Source organism: Arachis hypogaea, chromosome 10 (assembly GCF_003086295.3).
Source record: "Arachis hypogaea cultivar Tifrunner chromosome 10, arahy.Tifrunner.gnm2.J5K5, whole genome shotgun sequence".
Classification (NCBI taxonomy): Eukaryota; Viridiplantae; Streptophyta; class Magnoliopsida; order Fabales; family Fabaceae; genus Arachis; species Arachis hypogaea.
Genome location: NC_092045.1, coordinates 79980844 through 79998601, shown reverse-complemented (window position 1 = coordinate 79998601; position 17758 = coordinate 79980844). Strand labels below are relative to the sequence as shown.

Below are 17758 nucleotides of genomic sequence, written 5' to 3'. Positions count from 1 at the left end.
TACCACCAAACACCCCCATATGACCCTAATCCTTACCCACCATACCAAGAGCCTTATGAGCCATACTTAGAACTACAACCTCAATATACACCATCTCCATATCCTTATCAAGAAGAAACCTCTGTATTATGAGCCCTTTCTCCCAACACATGAACCCTCCTATCCACCCCAACCTCCATTGGATAACAACACTCTTAATGTTATTCACCAGGGGCAAGGAGAGCTTTAAACCACACTTATCTCTACTCTTATTGGTCTCACCTCTAAACTCCAATATCTTATATCCCGCAGGAACCAACCCTCTACCTCCAATATTCAACCCTCAAGCTTTAGTGCACCACCACCCTCCATGCAAGAATATCCATATCCATCAATCCAAGAGCAACATGATCCCAATGATGCTACTAACCCGGAACAAGAGTGAAGAGATAAAAATCATCTTAGGGATGTAATGGATCAGTTATACGCACACATACTTCAAGAAAAGCAAGAGTGGGCCCAAAGGGTGGAGGTAGTAGAGACCCTTGAAGGCGAAGGAGTGGTTGAAGAATTAGTGAAGGAAGAAATCAATGAGGAGTTTGATTTTTGTATTAGAGCAAGTGGAGAAAACCAAAATTATCATAGAAGAGGAAGTGGTTGAAGACTTGGGAGATGCGGAACCTTCAAGGCATATCATGGTTGAAGACTTTGTAGAGGTTGATCAAGAGATTGAGATTAAAGAAGAAGAAGCACAGCCTCCCATGCCCTTGGTAGGTAATGAAGAAGAGATTGAATTAGAAGAAAGCTACCAAGAGGAAGTGGTTGAAGTTGAAGAGGCTTGCAAAGAGGTAGAAGAATTTAAAGAAGAGCACAAGGGAGTGGAGCTTGCAAGACCATTGGAAACACCTCTCCCAAAGCCATTACCATCCAATACAACATTCAAGTGGGTAAAATTCTTATCCTTAACCTTTACTTTCCCGCTTGAATATGGTTTACTGGAAATGGATGGTCAACTTAGAGCTCTTTGTGGCTTTAAGAGTAAGAGGGAGATGGTTAGTGGTAGGAGTTGTTAAGCAAAGTTCAATATGGTTGCATGCTCTAAGTCTAGATGCAAAGGTTGGTGTAGAGCTCGATTGAATGGGTTTAGGAAGTTGTTTGGATGCTTCAGTGAGAATTCAAACTGCTTGCCACCAGGTTGGAACAATGATGATCCACAAGAAGACGGGTGCAAAAGCAAGGTTTGGGACCCTAGAATTCTTTCCAACAATCAACACTCTTGGGGCCTTGTCACTTGTTCAAATTTGCTTGGAAGCTTGATGCGCCTAGTTTGGGATCCCATATGCCATTGGAATTACAAACATTGGTAGAGATTCCTGGATGAGTTCAAGCACAAGCCACCATTACAAGGAACTCACCACATGTCCAACTTAAGGACTTTAACTAAAAGTGCTAGGTGGGAGACAACCCACCATGGTATGATCGTTCCTTTTCATTCTTAGTTTTATTTTGTTTTATTTTTATTAGTGTTCATTCATTCATTCATTCTGCATTATCACATGCATTCTGCATTTATAAAAAAAGAGATTGAACAGAGAGTGGTGCGTGAGCTGGGCAAGATACGTGCCTTAGGCACAATCCTGCCCACACGCAAGCGTACTGTACGCGTGCGTGCCATTTTCATTTTTGGTGACCCACGCGTCCACACCCTTGGCGCATCCGTGTGGTTCGGAAAATCGGCGTAAAACCTCGTTTTACCCGAGAGTTATGTTGAACTGGGCCTGGTATTGTGCTCGAGGCACAAATTCACCGATGCGTACTGGTGCACGAAATTGTGATCATCAACAATGGCGCCAAAAACTTGGTAGCTCTCTCAAACGTGAATTACACTTTGTCACAACTCCGCACAACTAACTAGCAAGTGCACTGGGTCGTCCAAGTAATACCTTATGTGAGTAAGGGTCGACCCCACGGAGATTGTTGGTATGAAGCAAGCTATGGTCATCTTGTAAATCTCGGTTAGACGGATTCAAATGGTTATAATGGTTTTCAAAAATAATAATAAATAAAACATAAAATAAAGATAGAGATTCTTTTGTAAATCATTGGTAGGAATTTCAGATAAGTGTATGGAGATGCTTTGTCCCTATTGAATCTCTGCTTTCCTACTACCTTTCTTCAATCCTTTATACTCCTTTCCATGGCAAGCTGTATGTAGGGCATCACCATTGTCAATGGCTACATCACATCTTCTCAGTGAAAATAGTCCAAATGCTCTGTCACAGCACGGCTAATCAGCTGTCGGTTCTCGATCATGTTGGAATAGAATCCATTGATTCTTTTGCATCTATCACCACGCCCAACAATCGTGAGTTTGAAACTCGTCACAGTCATTCAATCCCTGAATCCTACTCGGAATACCACAGACAAGGTTTAGACTTTCCGGATTCTCAAAAATGGCCGCCAATAATTCTAGCTTATACCACGAAGATTCTGATTAAGGAATTCAAGAGATATTCGTTCGTTCTGAGGTAGAACGGAAGTGGTTGTCAATCACGTGTTCATAGGTGAGAATGGTAATAAGTGTCAAGGATCATCACATTCGTCATGTTTAAGTGCAACGAATATCTTAGAATAAGAACAAGCTTAATTGAATAAAAGATAGTAGTACTTTGCATCAAAACTCGAGGTACAGCAGAGCTCCATACCTTAATCTATGGTGTGTAAAAACTCCACCGTTGAAAATACATAAGTGATGGTCCAGGCATGGCTGAATGGCCAGCCCCCAAAATGTGATATGAATTCAAATAATAGGGAAAAGGACCAGGTCTAAGGACTAGGCGTCCAAAGATGTGGTCAAAAAAATACTAGTACAATAGTAAAAAGTTCTATTTATACTAAAACTAGCTACTAGGGTTACAGAGATAAGTGATTGATGCAGAAATCCACTTCCGGGGCCCACTTGGTGTGTGCTTGGGCTGAGCTTGAGCTTTACACGTGCAGAGGCTTCTCTTGGAGTTAAACGCCAAGTTGTAACGTCTGTTTGGCGTTTAACTCTGGTTTGTGACGTGTTTCTGGCGTTTTACTCCAGAATGTAGCATGGAACTAGCATTGAACGCCAGTTTGCATCATCTAAACTCGAATAAAGTATGAACTATTATATATTGCTGGAAAGCTCTGGATGTCTAATTTCTAACGCCATTGAGAGCGCACCATTTGGAGTTCTGTAGCTCCAGAAAATCCATTTCGAGTGTAGGGAGGTCAGAATCCAACAGCATCAGCAGTCCTTTGTCAGCCTAAATCAGATTTTTGCTCAGGTCCCTCAATTTCAGCCAGAAAATACCTGAAATCACAGATAAACACACAAACTCATAGTAAAGTCCATAAATGTGAATTTTGCATAAAAACTAATGAAAACATCCCTAAAAGTAGCTAGATCCTACTAAAAACTACCTAAAATCAATGCCAAAAAGCGTATAAATTATCCGCTCATCACGTACGCGTCCCTGACACGTGCGCATCCTTTTCCACACATGGCCACCCACGCGTCCGCGCACTATGCACCTCCGCACCCTTTCTTTTCTCTCCATGCACGCGTACGCGTACCGTACGCGTGCGCGTCGATTGCGCCGCCAGCTTTCAAATTTCTCTCCTCCTTTCTCCTCCTTATTCTCTTTCATTCTCTTTTTGCTTACTGCATTTGCATACTTTCCTTCATTACTTTTTAACTTTATTCATCTTTTTATCTCCTTTTCATATTTTCTATTTTACCATTGGTGTTAAATGTTCTTATTCACCTGTTGCATCTTTTCTTGAATTATTTTGGTGCTTTGTGATTTGTTTTAAACTGTTGGGTGTTACTCATTATAAGTCAATGCTAATTTCTATGATACTTCTATTCCATTTGCATTGATATGCACTTATATTGTCTTTCATTACCCACACTCTCTCCCCCATTATTGCAATTTCTGCCCTATTCATATGCCATTTGCTTCTACTATTTTCTCACTTACATGTTATAGCTACCATGCCGTTGAGAACCTCTTATTATTTGGCATTAGCCCACCTATGTTTTACTGTTTTCCTATCTTTGTTTCTAGGTTACTTTTCTTCCTTTCTCCCTTTTTCAAGATGGCCACCAAGAGGGAAAAGAAAAAGTTTCTAACTAGAGCAATAAACAAGTTTGTCGCACAAACTTTGGAGAAAAAGCATCAGTTGGAGCCACCCGTCCACTTGTACATCTCTGCATGCACTGAGGACGGTGCAATCTTTAAGTGTGGGGAGGTCGATACTGACTTTCATAGGTAACTACTTTCTGACTCAACACCAATGTTTAAATTTTCTTTGTTAAACTAGTTGTTGCATTTGCATGTTTGATTGCATGTTTGTTTGATTTTGTGCATATTCTACCACTGCTTAGTTGAAGTGATATCTTCTTTTTCAAGAAACGTTTTAGAGTATTTCACTAATTTGAATTAAAGCTTTTGTTAAACTTGTTTGAAGATATTTAATTTGGAACATGGTTTAGAGCTCGAACACACAAAACCTGTGAGATTTTGAGCATAATTGATACCAATGTTTTAATTTTGGTGTCTGTTGTTCTCTCTAAAATTGTGATCTTTGTCTTGCTTGATTCTATATTTCCAAAGTTTTATGTTTGCATTCACTTATATGATTGAGGCCTTTGTTTCATTGAGCTTACATACCCATATGGCCTTACCCTTTCATTATCCTTTGCAAACTGATGTTGAGCCTATTTTACACCCTTGTTCTTTACTTTAGCTCATCACTAACTCTAAGAGGAAAATAATAATATTCTTAATTTGAATCCTTGGTTAGCTTAGACTAGTAAGAGTTCTCATGAATTAAGTGTGGGGACTTTGGTGTGGTCTAGAATTTTACAATAAACTCTCGTTGCAAGTATAGTTTCTAAACCAACAAAAATCTTTTCATACAAAAAATTGTTTGTCACAAGTAACAGACCCCTTAAAAATAATAATCGAAGTATTCAAACCTCGAGTCGTCTCTCAAGGAATTGCAGGGAAGTTTTCTTATAATTGGTTATATAAAGGTATCTTTTGGAGTTTTTTGAAATAAGAAACAAGAAAAGTAAATGTCAAGGAAACTCAAATGATAAAGAGGTCTTGGCAAAGTTTGGTAGTCAAGGGTCTCTATCCTTATCACTAACCACAACATGAGAATTGGCAAGGATCAATCCCATTAAGTCATCCTCTAACTAGTAGTAAAGGAAAGTTAAATGAGATATATCAATCCAAGTCCATAAGTCCTAGCTCTACACTAATTCAATTAGTGAGAACTAGATTTAATGGCTCCCAATCATTAATTACTTGGACATTAGTAACTCAAGAGTTCCTAAGTTACCATCCCAAGCCAAGAAAATAAAATCTACTCTAACATCCTTCCAAGCATTTTATCAAACACTTGGTAGGCATAACATAAAAACATAGAAAATTAATAAGAGAATATTAAATCTAAAACCAACAATTGCAAAATGATAACAAATAATAGAAGAAGCAATAAACATGAAATACTTTAGATTGCATTAAAAGAAAAATCAATTTAACATGAGGAGTTCATAAACTAAATGGTAGAATAAAAAGATCAACAAGAGAAGATAGATAAACTAAAATACTAAAACAAATAAGAGTAGAAGAAAACTAAATTAAAGGAACATTGAACCTGAATTTGATGAAGAAATAAACCTAAAACTACGAGAATCCTAAAACATAGAGAGAGGAGATACCTCTCTCTCTAGAAAACTACATCTAAAACCTAAATTGTGAATTATGAGAAGTTGTTCTGATTCCTCCTCTATGCAGCCTCTAATATGTGTTTTCTGGGCCAAAAACTGGGTTAAAAACAGCCTAAAAATTGTCGGGGGCGATTTCTAATACGCTGAACTTTTGCCAATGCATGCGTACACGTTCTTTGTGCGTGAAGCCCTGGATGTTAGCTTTCCAATGCAACAAAAACCGCATCATTTGAACCTCTATAGCTCAAGTTATGATCGATTGAGTGCGAAGAGGTCAGGGTTGACAGCTTAGCAATTCCTTCAGCTTCTTGTATTCCTTCCACTTTTGTATGCTTCCTTTCCATCCTCTAAGTCATTCCTACCCTGTAATCTCTGAAAACACTTAACACACATATCACGGTATCGAATGGTAATAAGAGAGGATTAAAAATAGTGAATTAAGGGCCAAAGAAGCATGTTTTCAATCATAGCACAAAATCAGGAAGGAAAGTGTAAAACCTGCGGATTCTGTGAATAAATGTGAGAATAGTGGATAAAATCCACTCAATTAAGTACAAGATGTACCACGAATTAGTGGTGCATCAAGCTCCTTAGTCATCAAATGAAGGATATATCCTTCAATGTGTCCATATGATACAACATAATAATCTTCGACATTTTTCTTCCTTTAGAAATGTTCTTTCGAAGACACATGCACAGAGATATTTGTTACCCTTTATCTTTTGTGTCACATATATTAGTTCAGACAAAAAGTATTTATAGTGATAAGAGATACTACTTATATTAAAGGAAAGAATAGTCCTTATCAATACAATTGTTGATTTTTCTAAGACATGTATAAACAATGGTTGAGCCTTTAGCTACTTTTCTCAAATGTTTTTTGGGTATACTCAACCAGTCTTTAAGTGGACTAATTTCTAAAATCTGGTCATATAGAGCATGTCTAGAAATCTTCTTCTTATGATCCTTGTTATATTCACATACAACTTTTGAGATACTGATGAATATTGTAACACCCCAATTACCCTAAGCCTTACCTCTAGCCGTAAAGCAAAGGTTAATCAAAGGTTACGATAATTCTAAGGCTTTTACATAAATATATATAGAAGGAATAATAATTCTAGAAGCCCGATGAAGAAAATAAGCTCAAATACGAAATTACAAAGCGCGAACGTTCACACGAAGCTACAACTTATGGCACAAGAAAAAGGTACAAGATAACAAAAATATAAGTATATAAGAGAATATAATAGTCATAAGGAACTAGCCTCAGCCTGCGGAGTTTAGGCCGACTAATGTTGTACAGACATACTGAATTTTGAAAGTTAAAATAGCATATATAGAATATCTCTCATAAAGTTAACCTCTAAGGCAAAATAAAATACAAAAGTGAAAGTACTAATAAAATAAATCAAAAGACTCCAAAACATGATAAAGGTCCTCCGCTCTGTCACCATCAAGCAACTCACTGAGGTGGGTTGCGACCTACATCTGGAAAAGCAACAACAAAGTATGGAATGAGAACCGGAGGTTTTCAATATGGTAACAGTGCCCAGTAATGTAAGATATAAGACCCTGGGACGCCAGAAGCAATCCTATGTCATAAGATTCAACTTAAAGCATACTAAAATTAAAACCATAAATTTAAAACCTTTATAAAAAGGGGTAAACTAACTTAAAGGATTTCTAACTATCAGTTCATCGCTGTTCCACAGCCTCCACCAGCCTAACCGCCATGCGATCCCATCCCCACCGCCTTCTGATCCTCCTCAATCCCAGTAGAAAATACAAGTAATAGTAATGCAAGTAAAGCGTAAGTATAAGCATGTATATCAAGTAATTCAGGAAGCAACTAAGCATGTTATACAATTAGGCAAACAATTCACGTCGCAACGCAAGTAATCAGATAGAAGATGTACATGATGAATGCCTGCCCTATTGGCTGTGATATCACATTGTCGGTTCAACTGCCAACCTGACACACCTCCATGGAGATGTCGCCTTTCGGTCTGATATTGGGAACCCCCGAGATATCGTGCCCGGATCATGGCCCAGGATATCAGTGCATGCATACTATAGTGATTCCAAAAGGATGCGAGTGGGATACTCTTGCCACGAACCTCACATCTTAACGTAAGCGGGACGAACCACTGCCCTTATGCTACCACCGCGACCTCGACAGGCGAGATTAACCAAACCGTCCCTTCCAGGCTTATAGCGTCTCAATAATTCCAGTATAAAACAGTAATCCAGTAGTTTTCAGAAATCATTTTATTCAATATATCAGTGATATATCATTCCATTCCGAGTCCCAGACTTGTCTCAACCACCATCAATTCATATTTTTCACAATTCATAGTTAGTGATCATCAACACAATATGATAATAGTCGATTAAAAAATAAGTTGAATAATTTTAAGAAGGAATTGTCAGCATGGTACAAGCTTTTTGACAAAGAAACGAATTTACGATAGAATTATACTAAACATACTCTTGATGCACCAAATAAATGGTGGAAAAGCAAACAATTATTATACGGTACCTTGTTATTAAAACAAAAATTTTAAGTGTGATGAGTGTTGTTTTATTTTATTTTTTTATAATGAGTTGTGTTTTATTTATTTATTTATTTATTTTTTGTAATGAGTACTGTGTTGATTAGTTGTATACATGCAGAAAAATCCTTTATATGAAAAATTCATAAATAAAAGACTTTTTTTTTAAGGATGTGTTAACTATATTATTCAATGATGTTGTGGCCAATGGTAAATTTACTTGGGCTCTCTCATCTGAGATGTTACCCGATGGCATAAAAGAAGATGATGATAGATATAGACCATACTTTGTGGAAAGTTATGTTGATATAGAGAAAGGTTTTGGAGATAATGAAAAAGGTATAGGTGCTAGTGTGGAAGTTAATACTGAATTTCAATATATAAATCATAGTTCTTCTAAAAAAATAATAGTTAAAAGTGTATTAAAAAAAGAAAAAAAGACGTGGTTTGTGAAACAACAACAAAAAATTCTAAAGCTCCTGCCTCAAAGTAATTTGCAAATGCAATAAGTAAAATTGCTTTGGTATTTAAATCACGCTCAACTATTATGTCCATATTTCTAGTACCTATTGCATCTATTGGAAAAATAATGGTTGAGATTCAAAAGATAAAGGTTATTATTAGTGATTCCGATTTTCATACATGTTATCAACTAATGATGTTTAAACCTGCTAGAAAAATATTTATGTCCTTAAAAGGATATGAGAAAAAGATTATTGGATTGGCTCAAACATGTATCTTATAATTCACTACCATTCATGCAAAACTAATTAAGTTATTATTGTACTTCACTTAAATTTGGCCATAAATTTTTGTCATGTTACAATAAAATAATAACAAAAATTTGTGTGTTGTTTATGTATTATTGTCTTAGAATATGTTGCTTATCGTACTTAATTATTGTTCTTATTACACTACAAGATTTCTATTTATTTGTGGGATTTATTTTGTGGAAGTTATAAAAAACCTCCGTAACATATTTTATTTGTGGCAAAATATAAAACCTCCATTAATTAATACTAATTTAAATTTTTAAGTCTAATTGTCCAAACAAATAGCCAGTTTCTAATCTGCTTGTCCAAAAAAATTAGAAGAGGAAAAAGAGTGAGAATAAAACCCTAGATCTACGCCACTGTATTCAATTTGTCACCATCAAGCTCGCTATAGCTACTGAGATCAGAGGGAGAGTAACCGGTGACGCCCGCGATGCCATCCTTGCCGTCATCCAGGAGCATGTTTTCATCCTCAACTCCACTTTCTCATGGAAGGAGTCAGATCGAACCACCGCTAAGCGTTCCATTCATGCGTTCGCCGATTCTTGCCAAAAACGGTAAATCCTCCGTTCCTCTTCCTCGATCTCCTAGCCTGTTGCTCCATTCATTTCGATTTTTGGCAAATTCAGTCGTGCATGTCTTTTGGTGTAAATCCTTCGGTGGTTGTGTCTTGCAGAGGAAGTGGTGAACGTGATTGTCGAAGGAGGAGCTATTCCTTCGTCGCGTCTCCTGAGGTCACAACACAGTAACTTTTGAGATCTTTGTGTTCTTTTGTGCATTCCTATGGAAGCTTCTTTTTTGTTAATTTTTGTGATTTTCTCCACATTAATTTAGTTTGATTGATTACTCTCTGATTTCGGATTTGGCTTGTTACTTTTGCGATTATTTAGCAAGTTGATGGCGATACAATTAGTAACTTCATTTCGGTTTTTGGCAAAGTTAGAGTTGTTTATCTAACATTGAATGCCATATTTTAGAAACTAGTTAAACCTATGAGGATTGACCGCTAGGCCATTGTAAACTTCTTAGCTTGCTGTGACATACGTTTTCTGTGTAATACCATCAAGAAGTGTGCTGAAATGAAGGGGATTGTAAGAGTTTTGTGGCTAATTTAGTCTTTATTTAAACCTGTTCCTTCCAATGATGGTAACAAATATGAAGGTATCATCAGGTGAGTATTATCTAATAATGGCATTAGTTTGCGGTTGAAAAGATTTGAAGTCCTCATTCATGTAAGTTTGTGGTGTTCTTTCCAGGGAGCTAGTTATGGACTTCTATGAAACTTCAAAACAAAGGAAGCCTCAACAAAGTATAATTTTCAAGTATTGACATTTTGACCTTAAAACCAACAGCACAGTCAGATCCACTAGTAAATACTAAATAGTAATAGGCTAATAGCTCTCTCTTTTGAAGAGTATAGTACATTATCGTACTACATGAATTATAAGCTTCTTGCCCTCAATCTTTATCTTTATGCTTTATTAGTACTATTATTAATTTAATCTTTATATTATAATTAATTTGCCAAAGGCTTTGTAATAATAAGTTTATTCTTTGGTACAATTTTAACTTCAAATATCACATGCCACTAGGAACTGCTTAAAAGAATATAAATTCTTCACTTTATTACAACTGTGGTGATGAACTGATGATTGGCCTCATTCTTAGTGAAATAAATAGCTATTGCTATTTCTTGATATAGTTTATCCTTCTTGATTTTTTTTCCTATAAAAGAACTTGCAATTACCAATTAAAGTGCAAGAGCTAAATGACTAGTTGCTTTCTAGTTTCCATTATTCATATTTTTTCGTTTATAAGGTTTGAAGCTGCCTTTTGATGTGTTTTTTTCTTTCATGTCTTGTAGTAATTAACCTCATGTCGTAAAAGAATATGCTTTGTGCTTTGGTGATCTTAATGACTTAAGGATTCTACCAGATGCAGGCCAAGATCTTTATATTCGAGTCCCTGCTTCAGAGTTAGGTATGTAATACATTTACTTGGCCTTAAACTGCTCTTAATCTTTTTCTAATCTTGAATTATATCACATGGTTTATCTTTGTGTTTTGTACTGTGATATTAAACAATTCAAGAGACAAAAAATGGATGCAAGGGCAAGATACAAATTACAGTTTGGGTCACAATTGGCGTATTATGTGTACCTCCTCCAAAGAAGCAAACTTTGTCTAGACATTCATTCTTAGGGCCAAGTGGTCTTCACGGCCAATGGCTTGGACCTAGTGCAGAAATTAAGGTAAAAACTCCAGTTTGACTTTGCTTCTAACAACATCAAGTATTTATAATCTATAATTTTGATATATTGATATATGTCTTTATGCAGGTTCAATATCCAAGCAGTACTGATCTGACACACGTCAAAGATTCAAGGTTTGGGTCGTTCATTATTATAGTTTGGCTTTTTTTTAAAAAGAAATTATTTGATTTTTCACTTTAAAGGAATCTGATTATAAGCAAATGCTGAACACTGAAGTCAACATTGTCATAGTTGTTTGTTCAGTTTTGTTTTCCTGGAGTATAACAGCCTTACACTTTTCTTGCCGTTCATGTTGACAGCTTGAATCAGGCTGGGCAATATGATCTTGTGGTAATTAAAGAATTGGATCAAGGACCAACTGCATCCACAATGAACTCGGTTCTCTCATTGGATGACGGAAGATGGTCGCATCCTGCTATTGAGTCCTGTTCTCCTGTTGTAATTGAATCAAGGGAGGACTCCTTCCAGTTGCTCAAATAGCCTTTGCCACCTCATGTTCTTGCTCAGGTGTATGCTGAGTCTTCTCCCATTCTTCCTTCAAAAGTTGTAGATCCAAGGCCTGGACCAGCTAAATCTTCTCAGGATTCTGGACCTGGTCCCAATACATACCAACACCTACATATTGTAAGCCTGATTTATTTTACGTTTTAAATGGAATTGTTCAAAGCACATCATAGACTCTCTTGATCATTCAATGTGACTTGTTCTTATGTGTGGTTTGTTTCGTTCTTAAACTGGGTAATAAATTATTATAAGTTCACTTTACTCTGTGTTGCAGCCTGCGAAAATGATGGAAGATTTTTTGAAATTGGCTTCCGAAAACACGTAGAAAAACTTAGAGACATGTGGTGTTCTTGCAGGCTCCCTGGTAAAAGAAGTCATAATTTTGTTTACTTATGGGTTCTAGAAATATTTTGATTGCTAATTTTAATATATTTTTGTGCTTGCAATTTCATGTCTACAGAAAAACAGGGTTATCCATATCATTACACTTATTATCCCAAAGCAGGAGTCAACTTCAGACTCGGTAAGATAATGGTTATGTTTACTCTTGTGGTTCAGTTTTTTGTTTTTAAATGATTATATAGACTGTTTCTTCATTTTTTTTTCTATTTCCAATTTTATCCTGTCAGACAAAGTGAGACTTCTACTGATCTGAGGTTGTGATGCATGGAGTTTATGAGTGTTGCATAATTTGTTCTTATTGTTATCTGAGATTATTTATCTACATTTGTTGTGAAAGTGCTACTAAACCTCTGTTGGAATTGTAAATCATATGATAGGATTTTCTCAATTACTTTTAAACGAAACTAGTTCTTAAGCCAATTCTCTTAGGATTATTGTTGGAAGATAAAATGATTCTCAAATAGAATAATGAAAAACATATATGAATAGAGCTAAATACAGTATTCCTTAGAATTAGGAGACTCAAGATTGTAATTCTCTCATGATTCATTAATGATTTTTTTAACTATTTGTTGTAATTTTAATTATTTTCAGTTGAGTAATGTATGTCTAATTTAATTTCTTGTTCAGTGTTCAACATTGAATGAAGAAGAAATATTTGAAGTTCAGGACAGCTTATCACTCTTTCTTTTAGGCTGGATACATGTAAGCTCCATTATCCTTGACTGTCACTTATTCATTCTTAGCTCTGATGGTGGGTTGAACCATCAATGTTTTCCCTAATAATAAATAGTTAGATACAACTGAAGATAGTATAAGTTGTTCTTCTGTTCTTTTTTCTTTTTCAAATAAAATCACAACTTGCAACGTACAGTCAGCAAAGGCATGTAAGGTTTTAAATTTACCTACCTGAATGGTTGTATGTTTTTTTATCTTTATAGATTAGGTTGAGAAGTGAGTGAAGAAAGGAAGCTTGCTGATGATAATGTCATAATTGGAACTTCTTTTAGATGGATATATCCATTGTTCTTGGATGCTATTTGCATTGTCAATATGTTCTTATATATTTATTAGTTATTTATCAAAGATCTTACACCGAAACAATGGTCATTTTAACCTCATATAACACCATTTTATTTCTTATTGATATGACCAATGACATTTCCTGGACTTTTGGATCTCTTTCTACAGTCCTCATTGTTCTTTTAGCTCCTTGCAATTAATTATATTTAGCTAACATTTTGGACCAACACTATATATTAGTGTAGCTTCTCATCAAATCCTTTTCACTAACACCACACGCAATTTATTCTCTTCTCCAATAGCTGAAATATAGGGCACATGCCAATATAATATAGCCAATATAGCAAATATAGGGCACATGCATTTTCCCTTATAATATAATATAGCCAATATACTTCTTTTTGGTCTTAATTTTTTTATATTTTTTATGTACGTGATTCTTATTTTAACTTTCTATTATGCAATTTGATTTGGCAGCTTTGCTGTGGGCCGGGGTTGATGAAAATGCAATTGGGGCTTGTGCTCAATTGGTATTTGCACCTATTGATGAATCATTTGTTGATGATGTTTTTTTACTCCCTTTTAGATTTTGTGTCATACTGTTGGATCCTAAAACAGTTCAACGACAATACTTTTTTTTGCATAGTTTTATGATAATTTGATATCTTGACAGAGCATGCTAATTAGTTTGCACTAGTCACAGGTTAATGTGTCACTTACACAATGTTTATTATCTTGTATTTTTCAGCATATAAATAATTTCATCTATTTTATTGATAAGTCAAATGCTAATGTATAATCCTCCTACATCTATTTCAGTACTAGTCACATGTAAATGCAATTGATTTGGGATCTGAACCCCTTGAAAATGAGTTCGAACAACATGCATCTCTGAGGTTTGTACTTGTACCCTTTTCAATTTTAATGTTAATTATTTTTAGCCTTTTGTATTTGTTTCTTTATTGTTTTTCAGTAGCTGAAATAGAAAATATGTAATCTGCAGATTCAAAAAAGAATAGAAGAAATAGTTAGTGCTGGTTTGTATAACTGGTTCACTTGAGATATATATTTATGTACATAGTATTCTCTAATTATTCTATGTTTAATACATTTTATTTTTAATATTTTGTTGTTGTAATTAATGTGATTGGAAAATGATAGTGATGTACTATATTGATTTTGTTTTAAAATATTTCTTTTGTTTAAATATGTAATATTTTAATTTTCTTTTACATTTTTAATGTCTTGCTTAAGTATTTCTTTTAAATAGTAAATGATTAGTATAATAATGTAATTCTAACATTCAGATTAATATTTTAAGAATAATATTGACAGGTTTGTGGAGGTTTGAAACCCCACAGAATAGCTGTTCTTTTTAAAATGGGAAATTTCTTTTGTGGGGGTTTTGAATCGCCACAAACATTAACCAGGAACTGTCACAAAATGCTAGCACAGAACCCCACAAAAGGGATAGAAAACCGCCACTAAATGATATTGTGGGGGTTGTGAAAAACCGCCACAAAGATGCTCGTGGCACCTCAAATTTTGGGGATTTTGGAAACTGCCACAATCCTTTTTGTAGGGGTTTAAAACTGCCACAAATAGTAAAAAAAATTGTCACAAATAAGTAAAAACCTTGTAGTGTTATATACTATTTATTTCTTACTTTAATATTGTTATGTTTATAAGAATTTATTTATATTTTTATGTAAGACTTAATAAGAGTTAATTAATTTGAAATGAACATAGAGCATTTGTTTGAAGATACTAAAAAAGAACAAAATGAAGAATGAAAATTACTTTCTACTATAGAAGATACAGATGAGATTGAAAATATTAGTGCATTGATTCGTCAATATGCTGTCAATTATTTATGGAAAGAACCATGCAGGACTAATGAACAAACAGGTCATTCATGGGCGTAAGAAATTTTATGTGGTCATGGCATTCGTTATTATAAAATGTTTCGGGTGAAAAAATATGTTTTTGTTTAATTTTGTGCTAAATTAGTTGAACATGACCTAAAGTGCACAAAGCATATGGGAGTTCAAGAGATGGTTGAAATGTCCTTAAACACAGTTGGTCATGGAATATGTAACAGAATGATACAAGAAAGGTTTCAACACTTTGGAGAGACAGTAAGTAAACATTTTCATGAGGTATTGGTTGCTTGCTTGAGGTTATCTATTAAATATATTAAGCCATCTAATTCAAGATTTTCGAATGTTCATAGAAAAAATAAGAAATGACCAATGATAGATATTGGCCATTTTTTTTAAAAATGCTATAGGAGTAATTGATGGTTCTCATATTCCATGTGTAGTTAGCCCAAGTGAACAATCCAAATTTATTGGAAGAAAAGGATATCCAACACAAAATATAATGGTCGTATGTGGTTGGAACATGTACTTTAGTTTTACATTACATGGATGAGAAGGCACTATACATGATGCACGTGTAGTCAACAATGCTATTACAACTCCTACTCTGGATTTTTCACATCCTTTTTCAGGTTAGTTTCTATCATATTTTTACAAATGAGCTACATTTATTTAGTTATCACATGATATATAATTAATTTTATTGTTTATTAGGTAAATATTATTTGGTAGATACCGATTATCCAACACCGAGAGAATATATTGATCCATATAAATGTGAGCGCTATCATTTTACAGATTTTAAGCATTTCTCTGTATTTACAAATCATATCGAAGTGTTCAATTATCATCACTTAAGCTTAAGATATAAAATAGAGAAAACTTTTGGAGTGTGAAAAAATAGATTTGCTATCTTGCGACATATACCTACGTTCAAAATTGAAACTCAAGTTCAGATATTATGTGCAACCATGGCTACTCATAATTTTATTAGAATACATTCTAAAACAGATACTGAATTCAATCAATATAAATATGCAAACACTTTTTTATGAAGATGATAGTCATATTGGTGAAAATTCTTATCCAACTTTAGAAATGGACCGTATTTGAGACTTAATTAGAGATCAAATTATTAATTACATGTAGTAAAAATAATGCGTTCTTTTGTATTTATTCTGTATAACATATTATATTATCTTTTATGTACTTTATTGGTATTTTATCCTTTAACTTAATATTTATTTACACTAACATGTTAAACTATACGTTTATTCATATATTATTTTAATTTTTGATATAAAGTATCAATTTTATATGTTATTTTTTATTTAATAAGTAAATATTAATTTTTACTATAAAATGATTAATAAGATTTATTTAAATATCTAAAATAAAATGATAAGATAATATAAAAATATTATTTGAATTTATGTCTATTTTAGTTATTTTTCATGTAAAGGTGACTTTGAGTAGTGTAATCCAAACAACATTTATTTTACTATAATTCATTTTGATATAAAAATTACTAAATATAAGTAAATCATGTTACACAAACTTACTTTTCATCGAAATCAAGTTTGAAAAATCAAAACTCTTGTTCGCAAACTTGAATCCAAACACACACACTTATAGCTTCACGTGAACGTCGGGATGTAAAATCACTTCTGTGTTCAGAATAGAAAAAGTATCCAAACATAAAAAGAAAATGTTCAATGCACTTAAACATGATTTTCTTCTTCCCAACGCTACACCAAACAAGCCTAATTGGCACCTGAAGAAAAAAAGAAATCATCCATGATAACCAACAGCCAACACATTATGTCCTTTCATTAATTCATCGTGTAAAATTTAACTATGTTACTTATTAACTATAATGATTTGTCACGGAAATAATAATTTTTGGAGGAAAGTTTCACTTGTTTAGTTGGGATTTGTGATAAATAGAAAATAATCGATGATGATTACATGAAAACTTAGAAGATAACAAATGCTTCACACTGTTCAAAATGATATCATTGCCATGCTCATGGACAATAACAAAATACGTTATTGTAGATAATAAAACACAAAAAATTCTGTTTTATTTTGCACTATTTACAAACGAAAAGACATAACGTGTCTACCGTTTATTATCATTGAGGATCTAATTAGTATTTTTTCGAAGGCTAATTAGTTTGAGGCTAAAATCCTCATGCATTTACTTTGTTAGAGTATAATTAGGATCAATTAGATTAATTAGCATTATTTAGCATATCGAATATTTTATTATAGGATATTACGTCTTTATTATTTTGATTCTCTTAGTACCTATAAATATCCTTCTATATTGTATCATTTCATATGACCTGAATACACACACGCTTTTTTTTCTACTACTCTCTCTTACCCTTTTCTAACATGATATCAGAGTAATGGTATCCTCCTTGAGGATGATAGGTTGATTTTCTTCTGGTGAAATCACCGTACTTTTCATACTTTTCTTCTGTGCTATTTTTTTCTTCTCTTTTGTCAATGCTTTGATGCTTTCTTACCTCACCGATTAACTCATTCACTAACTTATTCTCATGGAGAAACTATATGGTTTTCGTCACCTTCCA

The 17758-nt window shown here is 34.1% G+C and overlaps 1 pseudogene; it reads left to right on the top strand.

The window, feature by feature from the left end:
* The first annotated feature begins 8543 nt into the window (after nucleotides 1-8543).
* On the top strand, nucleotides 8544-14766 carry LOC112718270 (AMSH-like ubiquitin thioesterase 3; annotated as a pseudogene).
* Nucleotides 14767-17758: the final 2992 nt, after the last annotated feature.